Source organism: Rissa tridactyla, chromosome 4, assembly GCF_028500815.1.
Source record: "Rissa tridactyla isolate bRisTri1 chromosome 4, bRisTri1.patW.cur.20221130, whole genome shotgun sequence".
Classification (NCBI taxonomy): domain Eukaryota; kingdom Metazoa; phylum Chordata; class Aves; order Charadriiformes; family Laridae; genus Rissa; species Rissa tridactyla.
The window spans coordinates 93,903,160-93,919,049 of record NC_071469.1 but is presented as its reverse complement, the minus strand read 5'-3'; the positions used below and the strand labels follow the sequence as shown (position 1 = coordinate 93,919,049).

General features: G+C 36.5%; 1 protein-coding gene across 10 annotated transcripts in view; it reads right to left on the bottom strand.

The window, feature by feature from the left end:
- The window catches only part of ZFHX3 (zinc finger homeobox 3), a 685,441-nt gene that overhangs the window by 431,003 nt on the left and 238,548 nt on the right, over positions 1–15,890 (bottom strand). For all 10 annotated transcript variants that reach the window (XM_054198577.1, XM_054198573.1, XM_054198572.1 and 7 more), the window contains one exon: positions 12,995–13,099. The gene's annotated coding sequence lies outside the window, so the exon portion shown is untranslated. The remainder of the gene's footprint in view (positions 1–12,994; positions 13,100–15,890) is intronic.

The following is a 15,890-nucleotide window of genomic DNA, read 5'->3' as shown; positions in this document are numbered from 1 at the left end:
TTTAAAATCTATAATCAATGAAATAATCCATTAGTTGCACTTTATAGAGTTTCTTGCACGTTCTTGTGAAGTATCTGGGGTAGTCCACTGCCAAAGACAAGCCAGCAGACTGCTGTTTCTTGGTTTGATGAAGCAGGGAACTGAAATACTTGTACTCTAATTATCACTGAGAGAATACATTAGGTTACCAAGTTGAACTGTAGTAATTTTATGGCCAAGTACGTATGTTAGCAAAGTTGTTGCACTCTACTAAGAAATCTGAAAAGTTCAAGTTATTACAGGCCATCTGATCAGGAAAAGCAATTATTTTCCACATTGTATCTTCAGCTGCAAATTATTGGTTTAAGATTAAAAAAATAAATTAAATGTCTCTTGCAAGAGTTTTAACAATTACTGGTGACTATTTAGATCTGAAAAAAACCCACCTTTAATAAACATGAGTATTTACATTATGGTAACCATATGTAGTTCTTTACAATATCCTATTTTTCAAATAAAACATGTAATTACTACACACCAGAGAAACTGTGCGATTATCTCATTATTTCCATTAAACTAATGGAAATTATTTACTCCTTTTTTGTTTTCCACATAATTAATGCACTTGGTACACACGATGAATTATTTTTAACTAGTCCTAAGACTTAATGGTTTACAATCAGTTCACAGCTTTCTTACCAATGAATTGGACTTAATAAAGTGCAGTTATTTTAAGGGGGAAAAAGACTTTATTTATTAACATTAATCATCACACTACGTGAAGTTATGTGGAATATCCTCCACTTATTTTGAAGTAATCAAAGCTGCAGTCAGTGTCCTTTTAAAGGAAACTCTCAAAACTTTAACTAACCTGTAACTGAGTATAACTATTCCGAAAAAATTAAACTGTTTTACTTTTGTCTGTTGAACTTTATTGCAAAAGGGTCATGCGTGAGAAGAGCGTTTAGTCGGGAGAGTAGTAAGAACTTACAGTTATGACATTTACTTTATTTTACTTATAGAGCTGCTTGGACAGTAATGAAGAGTGAACTGGCAAATCAAAACTCCAAATTTTCTTCTTATTTTCTTAAGCGTTTCCAAAGGACAGATGAAAACTGCTTCATAGAAATGTCTCTCCAATGCTGTCCAGTCCTTTAGCAGCCATTAACACTAGTGCTCAAGACTGCTGAGTGTGGTTTTAGAAATACTATAGGATAACTTGCAGTACCAAGGTGTCTGCTTTTGGAGAATCCCATCTAAAATAAACAAGAGAAGCAACACTGATTCTGAGACAAGGGAAAGTCACAAATTTGCTATATGATCAACTTTTGTTTGATTCAGGGTAAAGTAGGATGTTAACCTATTACACTGATATGGTAGATGTAACTAACAGGAACCTTTGGAAAATGTTATTTCCAGATACCAAGATGAACTGATTTATTTTAAAGGAGAGCAACACTGCCGCTACCCACAGCCTTTCCCTACACGCAGGCTCTTTGCCTTTCATCTTAGACTTGCATTCCACAGTAGGAATGCCACCGGTCAACGGCTTACTCTTGGTCTTTCAGCTGACATACAGTATTAGTATCTTCTTCTAATTTTGTTTAAATGCAGGAATATTCAAACCAGTTTCCTGAGCACCTTGACAAATACCCGTATCTGTGCAACAGAACTTTGTGATAGCAAATTGAACTACCTTACATTCTTTGTTTCTCCTATCAGTGGCCATCTTATTATGTGTTCTTTTTGAGAAGTTGGCTTATCAATCAAATTTGCTACAATACAAAGATGACTAGGAGGTATTTGAAGAATCGATGGTTTAGAATTTTCTGCCTTTGGGAGGACAAACTAAAGTTGAACAACAAACAATATGCAGAACGTGGTATTAGCAGTTACCAGGAAGGAGGTCTCCAAACAGCCAAAACATTTATTTACCTTCCATCTTTCAATATAACTTCTCTCTGTGTGTTCTACAACTATAACAAAGGACTAGTTTTTTCCTGTTTCCGAAGTTTATATGCTCATGAAATCTGGAAGGGAGATACCAGAGATAAAAGAATGGCTGTGAGGAGAAGACAACTGCTATGAGATAATCTCACCCTTCCCCAGTATCTCTCCATGCCTACTCACCGCTATTCACAAATGCCTTATCAAGGGCAATTTGCAAATGTAAGCTTCTCTTACAGACATTTACAAACACATTGCATTTATTTATGAAAGAACATTTCCTAATGTAATTAACAAATTAACATATTATAAATATTATGATTGCAAACATTTAGAAGTGATCCTAAATTCACACATATGTAAAACACAAAAGGCAGGTGCCTGCAAACAACTTCCATTCAAAGAAAAAAAACATAGGAGGGATGCTGCGTGACTCTCTAGTGTGTCTCCATGCCTTCACGTACACTGACAGCAGAGAACAATTCTGGATACTACGTAAGAGGAGTCATATTTGAAAATATGTTCCTTGCTCTATCTGAATTATTTCAACTCTCATCCATTAAATAATTAATGTGTTATCAATGTTCTATTTTTAAGAGCAAGTCCATTTTAGAGCAACAAATGGAAAGTTAACCATAGCAGGTAACAATAAGAAAATTACTAAAAAAAATGTACATATGTTAGTCTACGTATATAGACTAACCTAAATTTATACTCATCTTCAATAATAATTATGACTACACACACTGTAAAAGTTAGCAGTATTGGCACTAGAAATGTGTTTCCAAATTATTTTTTTTTTTATTTGAAGCTTGTAAATTTGGTGGGAGGAAATGAGGATTAGGGAAGTGAGGATTAGGGAAGAGAGACTTTTTTTCACGAAATATCAGATAGGAGATTTCCAACGCTGCATTATGGTGAAAAACAGCGACAGCACAAAAGTACTGCAAAAATGGAAAAGACAGAAAATGTGCAAAGATATAACAGAAAAGAAAGATCTGATAGTTATCTTTACACAGTTACTCCATTTCTGGGATATTAATTAAGATCACAAGTATCTTGTTTTGGATCAGCAGCAGCAGTTTTGTGTCAGAAGTGAAGGGGGGAGCAGAATGATCAGATCTTCCCGTTTAGAGTAAAACTGCCAGAGAGGTGACATACTGGGTGAGTTGGACAAGTTGCATTAATGGGTAGAAACGCACAAAATTCCATTTCTGATACAGAAGCTTATTCACACCTGTAACAGAATCCCTTTTTCTCTCTTCCCACCTGTCCTAATCACACATTTATTTCATTTCCTAAGAGAGAGGGAATAGCCTACTCTGTTGAATCGGCAAATTATTTTATTCACGCACAGTAACCAGTACAACATGATTTGATTCCTACTTGGAAAATATTAGAAGAACAAGAGTATATAACCAGGTTAGGAGGACCAAGACCATTCCAGACTAGTGTTACAGGAGGAAGCCCAGTTTTCCTTAGAACATACTGTAACAAACTTCCCAATGGCAGGAGGTTTCAGAACCTACTCCACTGTACCAAATTCTTACAATGCACCGCAGACGGCATTAGAAAACTGTTGAGGTTCCAATCAACCATGTGTGCATGGAAAGACAAACGAAGATAAGGGCAAGTTACATATATTAACTATGTACAGGCACATTTTTTCAGCTGCTACATTTAACACCTATGTGAAATGGCCGTGTTTGTGCATGCTTGCATGTCTGTTATGAATGCGTATGCATTCCTGTTGCGATGGAGCAGCCATGCATGATGCATGTGATGTGCAAACTGGATTTATGCACGTTGAAATATTTCAGTATTTGATTCTTCTTCTTGACAGAGAGCAGGGCTTCCATTGAAAGCTCATTTAATAAAAATAATGCAATGCAAATGAACCTGAATCAGAAAAATTAGATTGATGGAAGTAGCTCGGTCGCTGTAATTACACAAGGTGTATTATTTCCTAAATTCTCTTTGCATTAAATATATACCATACATTTATCAAACATAATTAGCAGTTTAGGTGACAAGGATTTGATTTTTCTCCTGCAATAAAAATCCCTCTACACTGGTATGTACATCTAAAATGTAATATGAACATTTTCTTTCCATCATTGTTTACTCCTCTAAGAAAAATTTCATAGGATCAAAGAATCAGAGGGGGAATACCATTTGGGACTTACAAAGTAGAAGATGAGGAAGACGGTTAGGTCAGCCATCTGTGGATTTCATGAGCATAAAATAAAATTAAATCAGTCAAAGCTTTTAAGGTTGTTAGTCAAATAAATCGTATTTGAAAGCAAAATAATTGATGATACCCCAGTACAGCTTTATTTCCCTTATAACCAGCATTTCATTTTTTCAAATATAAAAATAAATTGATGAAGAAACAGCAATAGAAACAGAAGTTACAAAAGAAGCTGTGACAAAGCTGAATGTGGTCAATAGGCATTCTACTAAAAGAAATAGGCTTTCAGAAAAAGACAAAGTATATTCAACAAAAAAAAATAATCTTATTTTTATGTAGCACTGCCTTTCTTTGCTTTTCTTTGCCTTTTGCTAAATTCCCTCTGTCTAAACCTAATATAAAGAATAGCCTGGAGAATCTATTTTAAAACACAAAAAAATTAAGGTGCTACTACACTGAGCTGAAGCAGAAGACTAATATTAACGCCCTATTCTCAGATCTCTAGTGATACTCTTCAGGCTGACTTTCTGACTGACAGGCTGTCTTAAGTTTGAGTTTTCTGTCTTCAATTTCCCTTTCAATTTAATATTATTGCCACACATTTTCTAAATGATCCTGGTGTTTTATAATAGAGGTTGCTCCCTTTTTTGCCCAAGATTTTAGCAGTCAATACTGTGAGGTACATCTTCAAAAATATTCCAAACATGAGTTAAACATTTGAGATTCCTTACACAACGTGTGTTTGCTTTTAAATCTAGTGAACATTAAGATCAAAGTTGTGATGACTAGAAATGTCCTGTTTATTGTACAACATGCAAAAGTAGTACCTCAGGAAAGTTCCTTGGAAGAGAGGCAAAATATTTGAAATGGGATACGTGCTTATGTATTTCTGTAAATAATATATACAGTAACATTAAATTACTGAACAAACTACACTTTTCATGACTAATTAAATTATCTAATTGTAGCATATCTCACACCTCCTGTGGATCCTCTATGGCAAGCAGCAGCCAATACAACGCGAGTTTTGCAGTACACACAGTTCTTCCCGCTCTAACACTGTCAATTCCTTTCTGCTTCTTTCCCCACTGGCTGTTTTCAGCCGACTCAAGCTGGAAGTGCACCTTTGCAAAAAACAACTGTTATACCTTTAAACAAAAAACTACCCATCTCTATATTAGTGCTCTGATTTCATTTAATCTCTGCTGTATGCCACAGGGCACCTTCAGTGTTTCTGTTTTGTACATTCAAATCTTGATGTTCAAACTTACTTCACTTACTGAAAATAAATTCAGCTAGAAATGTATTTGTTTGCCTGTTCTTTAAAGCCATTTCAAAAAGCAAAACATATTAACAAAATATTAGCCAGTTGTAAGCTCTGAGCCTGTAAGAAGCTTGAAATTTTGTTAAGTCATTTGTTCTAGGATGGTTTGCATCATGTCCAGGGGGGAGAGAAGAGACTGCTTGCTGATTATACATCTACGTATAGATATTATAAATGCCTCACTGTATATCATTCTTACCAAAATGCAGCTTGCTTCCCACAAATGCCATTGGCCAACAGGACAAGGGCCAGTTTTGTTTATGCTGAATTTTCGTCTATGTTTCATGAACATACAAGTGCTATTTTTCACAAGGCATTAGAGGAAAATACTGAATACATGAACTACAAAAGCTGCCTGGCTCCACTGGAACGTAACTGCCCATATCCTCTCCCTTCAGTAAGATTTAAGGGTGTTTCTAGTCTCATAGCAACTAGCCCCAGATAGCTAATATTTACAGGCTGTGATGCAATTTACTAAACACGGGGATATTAAAAGCTATTAGACATGTTAAAGAAATTTCATTAGCACATACACACAATTACGACACTGAAATTCTCACTGAAACTAAATGCAATGACATCAGCCTCTCTGACCTCAGAACGAAATGAGAACATTTCCAACACAACTCAGATAATGAAGTTTCTTCTCTCTCTCTATAGCCAAATGTTTCTTCGGGAGTTTGGACACATGGGGGTTTTGTTTAGGTTTTGGGTGGTGTGGGGTTTTTTGTAATAGTTTCACAGAAAATAACTGTATCAAAATAATGGCAGAAAGCACTTTCAGTTTTTCTCTTAAAATCCCCTAGGATCATATGGGGACCTCAAGTCAAAAACCTTCACTTTAGAACAATAAATAAATAAACCCGCTAAAGCCTTCCCAAGGCTGGCCAACTGTAGCATAAGTAATGCAAGAGGCTGAGAGATGCCAGATAAATTTGATTACTATAAAAGATGGGAATATGTTTCTTTCCTCAGAGAATTCACAAAAAGGGGTCAAAAACAAAGCAGCACTGAAAACGAACAACTTCATTTCGCCAGCAACTCAAGGCGAAAATACAATACAATTTCACAGGAACATTTTATCACATTGGTGCAGACACCTCCTAATCTTCCATTTCTGAAAAAGGAAAATAGGAAGGATAGAGTCCAAGCAAAGTGGGACTCTTCTTTCTTTTCTGGAAAAGTCATTCCGATTAGTATATCAATTTAGTAAAGAGTTCAAGAACTGTTTTCTTCTTCCACCTGCTACCAGTGTCATAGTATCTCTAACACATTTCATTAGGAAAAAAAAATAATCTTACACTTCATGTTATTCTTCCTATTTGTCAGATTACCAAATCATTTATATCGAACATGTTCAGAGAGCATCATTAGGAGAACTGACCTACCATACTTTCCTTGTTAAAGAAAGACAAAGTCTTGACTCAATGTTAATTGTTACAGCCCTGAGTAATGATTAGATATAGAGATCCCCCGTGCACTTTCTCCAACTAAAAGATAGTCCTGATTTCACATTGCCACATTTTTCCTCTGTAGATAGATGAGCTCTTGCCAGTTGCTATTACAACAGGACTAGTATTTTGCTGGCCTCTCTGGAATTACATTTTCCTTCGTGTGTCCTAGGGTTGCACTTGGCTTTTTGACTAACACATCACGTTGGTGGCACAGTCATACTGTTGTCAGCTAACACACCCTCACCCCTAGCAAATGCTATACTTTCAGCTAACAGCAAAAGATATTCTTACTAGAATCCATTAGATTTCACCTTATTTTCATTACTACTGCAAAGTCATCCGGTTCTTCCTATTTAATGTCCCAAACTTTCACTCTGTTGTCAGCATCTCTCAGCATCGGGTCCTCAGCCCAATTTCAGTAATCCACATGTGATTTTTATAGAAGAGTTATAAATAAGAAGTATAAAAAGAGGTTGATCTTTGAGGAAGAAGTAACTTCCATCCAGTTTGATAAATTCATTTTCAGCACACAAAAACTCTTTTATTTGCACTACACTTCTTACAAACAATCTTCTACTTCTGAAATAAATATTTTCCACGGTGTCATTGTATCAGTTGCTCTACAGGACTCATGAAAGGATAGGCTTGCAGCGCTTTTTACTAATAATATTTTTTTAGTATTAAAGGAAGAAACTAAATGTTTCTGGAACAGTCAATCTTTGGCAAGTTCACTTTCTTCCTTTTTCAATTAAGTTTCCTGTCATTAATTTCCTTCATGTTGCCACAATATTCTTCTTTCTTATATTAAAGAAAACCAGTCTGTAATACAGCAGCTATGGCTCTTTGTGGCAGTCCTTTCAAAAGTTTTGGATGGACACTACCATCTTCCTAACTTAAAGCACGTTAACACTTTTAGTACTGAAGAAGTTTTGAACAAGCCTGGACTTCCCATAAGCCCATTTTAACGCTCTGCTAGTTCTTCTCTTTTCAGTTATGAGACTACGAAATGTTTGACTATTTTCTTTTTTTTCTTTTTTTTTTGTAGCGATGATTTTGTTCCAGTTGATTACTACAATTTGTAACTTGCCTGCGCTGACAAGTTTCCCATTATTTATTGACTTCCCATTACTCTGTCTCTGGAGGGGGAGGTGGTGGGGTGTGTGTAGGCAGAGGTTTTTTGGGGAGGGTTTCTTTTGCAAGTAGGTTGACAGCCCATTCCTGCAAGTTCCTCCCTTCTGCTTAGAATGCACTTCCCAGATAGCATTTCTACCTGTGACTTACAACACTCCTCCTGACTTTCCAACACTCAAGTTCTTAAATTCATCAGTCCAGATAGTTTCACCAATAATTTTGGTTCATTTCCAAATTTTTGCCGTTTTGAAATCAAGGAGGAATTAAGTAGTAAAGTACTTTTATTCTTCCATTTCATTTAAAACAAATGTAAGGATCTGAGTTTTGCCACAAGCATTTCTGAAGCTAAGCTAAATGACAGTAAGATGAAGCGATCTATTGGCTATCACAGAGAATAAGATCTTTTTCCTTTATGAGCGGTATTTTTTTCATGCTAGAAATTTAAGTCACAATTCCTAGTGTGCTTTCTATTGGGTTTTCAGAGACTAATATCCACACACAAATTTGGTCAAAACCAGTTCAGGATTCAGTATTAAATGCTTTGTAGTAACCAAGCAGAACCTTTTTTTTCTTGTCAAACAATATCAGTAAAAAAAAATGGTTGATTATCCGTTTTATTCATGCTATTGCTTCTTATTTTATCATAGTCTACCATATAATTGCCCTGCAACTATCAGTTTACCCCTTATTTCTTTTTTCCATATTCATATTCATTCCATATTCATATTCATTCCAAAATCATCCACTTCCAGCAAAGCAAATTCTAATTATTTGTAATAACACATAAAAAAAATGTTATCTACACTAAATCAACATAAAGGTAACTTTCAAGGCCAAAAGACAATTATAATCTGTAACGAAGAACAGTTTCTTCATAAGAACAAAACTTGTTTTAGTACGGTAACAAATACTTGAAACAATAGTCAATACTTTTAAAAAGAGTAATTGCCCTCTACAGATTTGAAAACATTTTAAAACAAGTGTAAGACCAAGATACAAAGAAATTCAGCAATTTGACCCAAGACAACTCAAAGAAAAGAGAACAAGAGGAGAACAAAAATCATCTGTCTGATGCTCTGTTTTTTCCTCGCTGTATAAACAGACTCAGCTTTACTGAGAAGCCAAAAGATGACTGCAGCAGCTCACAATAGCCCATCTTGGCCATCACACAATGAGCTACCTACAGGGGTTCTGCATACAAGAACTCTTCTTCAGGTGATCACCGAAGAAGTTTGGGAAAAGGCAGGTCCAAGGAGAAAAGCATTATAAAAATGAAAGAGTTGTACACTACTGCAACAGAGGAAGAAGGAGAAAGAGCTGGAGAGACTGAAGATGTCAGGACACTGAGCAGACCAGCTCTTGGTCCCCCTTGTTACTAAGCTGTATGCCGTGGCCACTTCTCTGTGACTGCTTCCTCTGAGCTAAGCAGACACTGCAAAGAACTACTCACCGAGAATCAGCTGTGAGAAACCGATTGCTATGCCTCAGCCAAATGTCAGGTATGTGACCACAACCAAACGTTCAGTAACGACAGTTTGTAAAAGCTGATTCCCAGTGCGCAGTTACTCTGACCAGCTACAGCAGCAGTATTCACCACACAGCAGCTGGTCAGCAGCCAGGTCTCCAAACAACCTGCTCCTGCTGACACAGTGACAACAGGCTACCCAACAGCCCCGGGTTGTTCCACAGTGCCTCCAAAAGTTTCTGATCCTGATGTGCAGCAAAGAAGCAGACCCAAACACCGAGAGCTGGAGAGCGAGCGCACAGGCGGGAACTGCAGCAGGGGGTTTGGGGTGTGTTATACAAGAGAATGAAATACCAGAAGTGCAAACTGGGATCCTGGGTTGGGAGACCTGAAGAAAGGAGGGCATGAAAAGCATTGGTAATTTGAAAGTGTGATCCAGCACTAGTGAATTTAGGTTTTTGTTCATCACTTCATTGAGTTTTGCAGTCCTGCTCCTACAGGATAGCCCAGAAGACGGGAAATTCGACTAGATGGATCAGTCAGGCAATTCTGAAGCCCCAGATATTGAACGAAGGAAACAATATTAAGAAACGGGCAATACTGACTATCATTAAAACAAACACATTTGATAGTGGCTTTAAAAGCCATCTATACGCTGTCCCCTTCCTATAATCTTTTTTTCTTTCTAACCACTTAGTTGCTTGCATAAGCAACGCAGAAAAGCAAAGCTGTTAGAAAGTATGTGTTTTTATAGAAACACAACGTGAAAATACTAAAAAGAATTTTAAGATAAATAATGAAGCAAGATTTATGAAAATACTTTCAATTTCTTCAGACATTATTTTCTTCTAAGAAACCTGATAGCACAATATAAAAATTATTTTCCTTCCAGTATTGTTTTTAATATTAATGTAAAAAATCCTGACCACTAGCAGTTTAAAACCACAACAAAATTATATGATAAGAGGCTTGGAGACTCTGCATATGCAAAAACTCTATGCAGAAAGGGTAACGTAACTTGCTTTCTGTGCTTGAAAGATCACTTTTGGTAGGTCTATAAAATTAAGATGCAAAAATCTTCTGGAGTTAATAATCTTTGTATTTCAGTGGCATAATTAGTTGATTTTTTTACACCAAGGAGTTATTGAAAAAACAGCTGAAACCTGCAGAAGGATGCTCCTGCATAGAACAGTGACTGATGGGCAGCTCTTTGACTGACTAAATGAACAAAAGGCTCCTGTGGATTTTAATAACACTGATCCACTTATGAATCATAAATGATACAGAAACCCTTTTGCACCTTTGAGATTTTCAAGATTTCAGGGAGGGGGGGGGAGTGTTTTCATCCAACCAAATGATATTTATAATATATTTTTTTTTGCTTTTAAGAAAACAACTGCATTTGATATGTGTTTGACATGGGTGTCCTATCAGAGACAATTTTTTAGATTTTCTGCCCTAGGTAAGAGTTGTGAAAGAGAAAAGTACAGCAGGCTTTTCATACCCTTTCACAATTATCTGAAATATTGCATAAGAAGGATAAGAGTAAGGCCACTACAGAAAAGACCCTACAACTAACTGACACCACTAGATTATAATTTCTCATGGTTTTAAGGAATTTTATTGTTGGTTGTTTTTTTTTTTTTAATTTAGATTTATAAAATAATTAATTAATATGGATTTTCTACTGTAACCATAGGTCTATAACAAAGTGTAAATAGATGGGGCCGGGAGGTAAGTTTAACATATATTTTAAAAAGAAGCAGCTAATATTTTCAGAAGAAAAAGCCTAGGCAGCTTTTGCTTTTCTGACTCCCGAAGTCATGAGAAAACATTTCTTCAAGCTAAGTAACTCCAAGCTTTCTCTTTGTGAATATACAAATACTTTTATAAGCCACAATGCCTTCTTACCTAGACACATTTCTTACACTGTGTTCTTACACTACATACAAATAATTCAGTATATTTTACATGTATGTAGTTACCTATGCATACATTCCTTAAATAAACTTTCAAAACTACATTTTCAGAATGACACAGAGATATCAAACTCAGATGCTAGGAAATACAAATGTTTAACTAACCAGGACAATGTTACTTTGGATCCACGTATGTATGCTTTAATTGAAATATCGTTTTTCCCCACAGAAGCCATATGTCATTAAGTGCAGGAAAAAAGTTTAGGGGACTAAAAGGAAAACTGGAAAAGAAAGTTCTGTATCACTGCCCAAGAGTTCCTACTCTGTATCAACCATGCAAATATATGACTTGCCCCACAAAACTGGAACTCTTGATTCCCCATTGGATATCACTCTTACCTCCACTCTACTTCCTAAACCCACTGTACCTCTCAAACAAACTACTCCACTGGATTCCTGATCTTGAATCCTATCATTCAGCTTTTAAAATTCTCACTTTAGTAAAGTTCGACGCATTGTCACCACCATCATCATATCCACATGTCATACTGTAAAGTAATACTGCTTAGGCTCAAACAAAAACAAAAACCTAGAAAACTTCCTTAGGGCATTTATTGATGCAGCATCTTAAAAGATTTTTCTAACAAATTTTTGTTTCTGTGAAAGACTTATGTCTTCCACATAAAAGCATGAAAGTTTTTTAAAAAATTAAAAGTTGGCATGTCTGAAATAGTATTAGAACAAATAGCCTCTTGCAGCAGCAATTTCGTAGACAGCAATGGCTGTACTTTTTCTGTGCATCAGACAGGAATTTTTCATTTCATACATCATTTAAAACTTGCTGCAGTGATTCCACAAACCTGTCTATACTATTAGCACAAAGTGAAGAGAAGCCTTCTTTCCTGCCCCCGCCCCCCACCTCCCCACTCCCCAATTCAATTTTTTTTGGCCAAAATTCAACTGTGCAAGTAGACCACCATAGCACAGATGACAGAGAAGCAAAGCATGCTTATTACTAGTCAATGAAGAAAAAAAATAATATATACCCATACATCAAAATAAAATTACACTGCAAACTCACTGCTGAAACAATATACCATAGCAAGCAACCAGCTAATGCACACAGTTGTTTCAATACTTTTAAACACAGATTTGCATTTATATCATATTTTCAGAAATTACTCTCCCAGGACAGTGTAAGAGTCTGGAACAAAGCTTCTCCTTGCAAAAATGCATATTTAGACAAAGATCACCTACATATTCTGTGGCCATTAACACAGGCAGATCACTTACTGCTGCAACCGCCCCGGAAAAAAATTATGAAGATTATCATTATTGCTAAAGTTATTATTGTTGGTATGGCCTTTAAATGCTCAAATACAGAGCTATGTTCTGAAAATACATAATTCACTAATCTACGTGCTAAAGCCTTAAACTCACGCTGTGGCCACAATTCACACACCTTCCATTGTGTTAGACTGAAAGCTGAAAAATGGGCAGCTTTTACAAAAAACTAATTTAAATAATACTAAATACTTGCACTTGGAACTCAGCTTGGAAATACAAAGGAAGAGGCTTTCTCACCATTTATGAAGGACTTCTGGACCGTAGCGTGTAACACAGGATACTCACTTCCTGGGCATTAATTCAGTAATTCCACGTCTTGTTCAGGATAAATCCAGAAAGTAGCTAGCACAAATAAATGAAAAACACAAATTTAGCAGGGGCTGGATGTGAACAAACAATTTTTTCTTGTCTGTTTGACTAAAACAAATCTCCTATGGTCTTCTTTTATATTCTACAAGTAAAGGTATGTCATGAGAGAGGCTGCAACTACTAGTTTGGTTCCGCACCAGTATATATTGGTACCATGCTAATACTAGCATCTCAAATGCATGCAATATCAGAATTTTTGGAGGGCAATAATATTGTATGCATACAGCGGTAACCTACTGTCACCTCCTATGCCTCTGCAGCACAGTCAGAGCCAGCAGCTCAGCTGTCTTCAGCCACCTCACAGCTGTTTGGTACACGAATTCCTCACGCCGTAGGGTAGAGCACAGCTACCTGTTCTGCTCAATGCCAGGAAGGTGACATTGCTATAAAGCAATCTGTGATATGGGACAGCAGACCTGACTGGAGAAGCAGCGCCACAGTCAGTCTAAAGGGACACGAGGGGCTGATGTCAGCCTTGCGAGCTCAACTTTCCCCTCCTTTTGTATGACCAAAGCCAAACTCAGCTCAGACTAGACTATGAACACTAGGTGGGTTTGTGCTCACCACAGTTTTTGAGTTTATGCTCAGAAGACATTGGGCATGGCCATACAGAGTGCTGGTCCCCCAACACCTTGTGTTCCTGCCCTCATATAAAAGCCAAATCAGCCCAAGCTACTTCTGTAATCTATATTTCTGCATGGAAAAAATTATGGAAAGCTACCAAGCAAAAAGACCCCTTCTTTCTACTCCTTAATACATCGATACAGAGACTGAAAAACACAAACCAAATTGTAACGAAAGCTGCAGATGGAAGAACACTTTTGAAAAAAGCACGTTAATATTTTCAAAAAGATAAGGCCCAAGAGTCAATCATTATAAACCATATGAAAGAGGCAATACATATAGATTATATGACTCTCTTCCTTTTGTGTGTCAAAACAATATTTTAATTTTATTTTTAAATCTGCCAATCAGGGCAAAACTAGTCACCAAAAAAAGCGTTTTACCTTTCAAGCATCTGTCATATACTGAAATTGCCAGTGTCAAACAGACAGAATAGGGGTACATGGACAGTTTTCACAGATTCATCAAATTTCTGGGCTCGAAAATTTAAATATACAGATATTAATAAGAATTGAAACATCCAGTCAGTAAATTTCTTCTCTCCAGAAAAGACTTTGCAGAGGAAACGAAGCTTCAAGCAGTAAGCAGATACATTATATTCCTTTTTAAAAAGTTGAGAACAGATTGCAGGGTTTGCAAGATAAGGTGGTCTGAAACAGGTACTGCAATTTTAAACAGTCCAAACATATCTTGTCATCTCCAAACATTGACCTATATCAGATTACAATCTAATTAATATCTGACATTACTTCTAACAGTGAAAAGTGACATCATTTGCAACTGACATAAGAGCACGCCGCTCCAGAGTGAGGAGCTCTCTGCACTGGGCTGGATGCCTAGAATTTCCCTACTCCTCTGACCTTAGCTGTAAAAAACATCGTTATTCTTCTCTGATGTTTCCTGAACTGAAGGAGAGAAAAAACACAGCAGGAGAAGGAGGTCACTTATAACGAGAGCTGTTTACACTGGGCAGATACAACACAAAAATGAAGCAGGGAGCTGCACACAACAGAAAATGAATCTTAAAATACAAACAAACCAAAACCCAACAGGATAAAGGATCAGAGTAGTCTAAATAGATTAGGCACCCACAGCGTAAGTGACAATCTGATCCCCAAAAGTGGAAGAGGGAAAAGGAGACAGGAAAAAAAAAACTTAAATATGGAAGGCAATACTAGAGACTCAAGGGTAGTCTCTGTGGCGCTAGATATGGGATCCAGGAAGCAAAGGGAAATGAATCAAGAGAAAAGTAGAAAATCTAGGACAGTCATTTTTAATAAGATACATCTGGATTAGAAAAATGAATTAGCATGATGGAGGAGAAGCATGCTATAGTTCCACTTAGTGGGAACACCTGACTTCAGCATGGCTTATCACCACCTACAACAGTACCCAGCGCAACCAATAGTGCCCCCAAGTATTGTCACCCTCAGTACCTGAAGCTGTGTACCTGAAGAGAATACCATCTTCAGCAGCACGAACCACTACTCAGTTTTCCACTCATTAATGTGTATTAAAGTGAATATTGATGAAGAACTTTTCTCCACATCAACAGCCATATCACTGTAATGATGTGGAAAATACCTTAAAAAATGAGAAAAACTACTAGATAATGCTCTATACTATTAACACTCATAGTTAAATACAAAGGTACAAAATACTGCCCCAAGTTCATTATCTATTTGTTGACTCTGCAGCAAAAAAAAAGTCTTATTGCTACTGAATTTTTCTTTCAAAAATTTTTCGTAACTGCTAAGATGATATACTGATACATCCTGCTTTTCAATCAACGCTAAAATATTTCTGTAAATGTTGCGACCCTGAAAAACTTTGGTTTTAAGTAAATTAAAGGGCAAGCTACAACAATAACTTGAATATTGCTTTTTTTTTTTTTTTAACATGCTGGAATACAGGTAAGTTATCAAAATGTGGTAAGTCAAACGAATCAAACAATTTTGAGCTATGAGAACTTCTGTGAATAGCATAGTACAGGGACACAAGAAAGGTGACAAAATCTAAGACCATTCAATGACAGCATGTGGGAAACTTCCCAAAATTACTTGTCCACATTCAATGAAAAAAACAGTCACATGATGAAAGACTTTACTAAATATGAAATAAATACAAATGGTTATCTGGT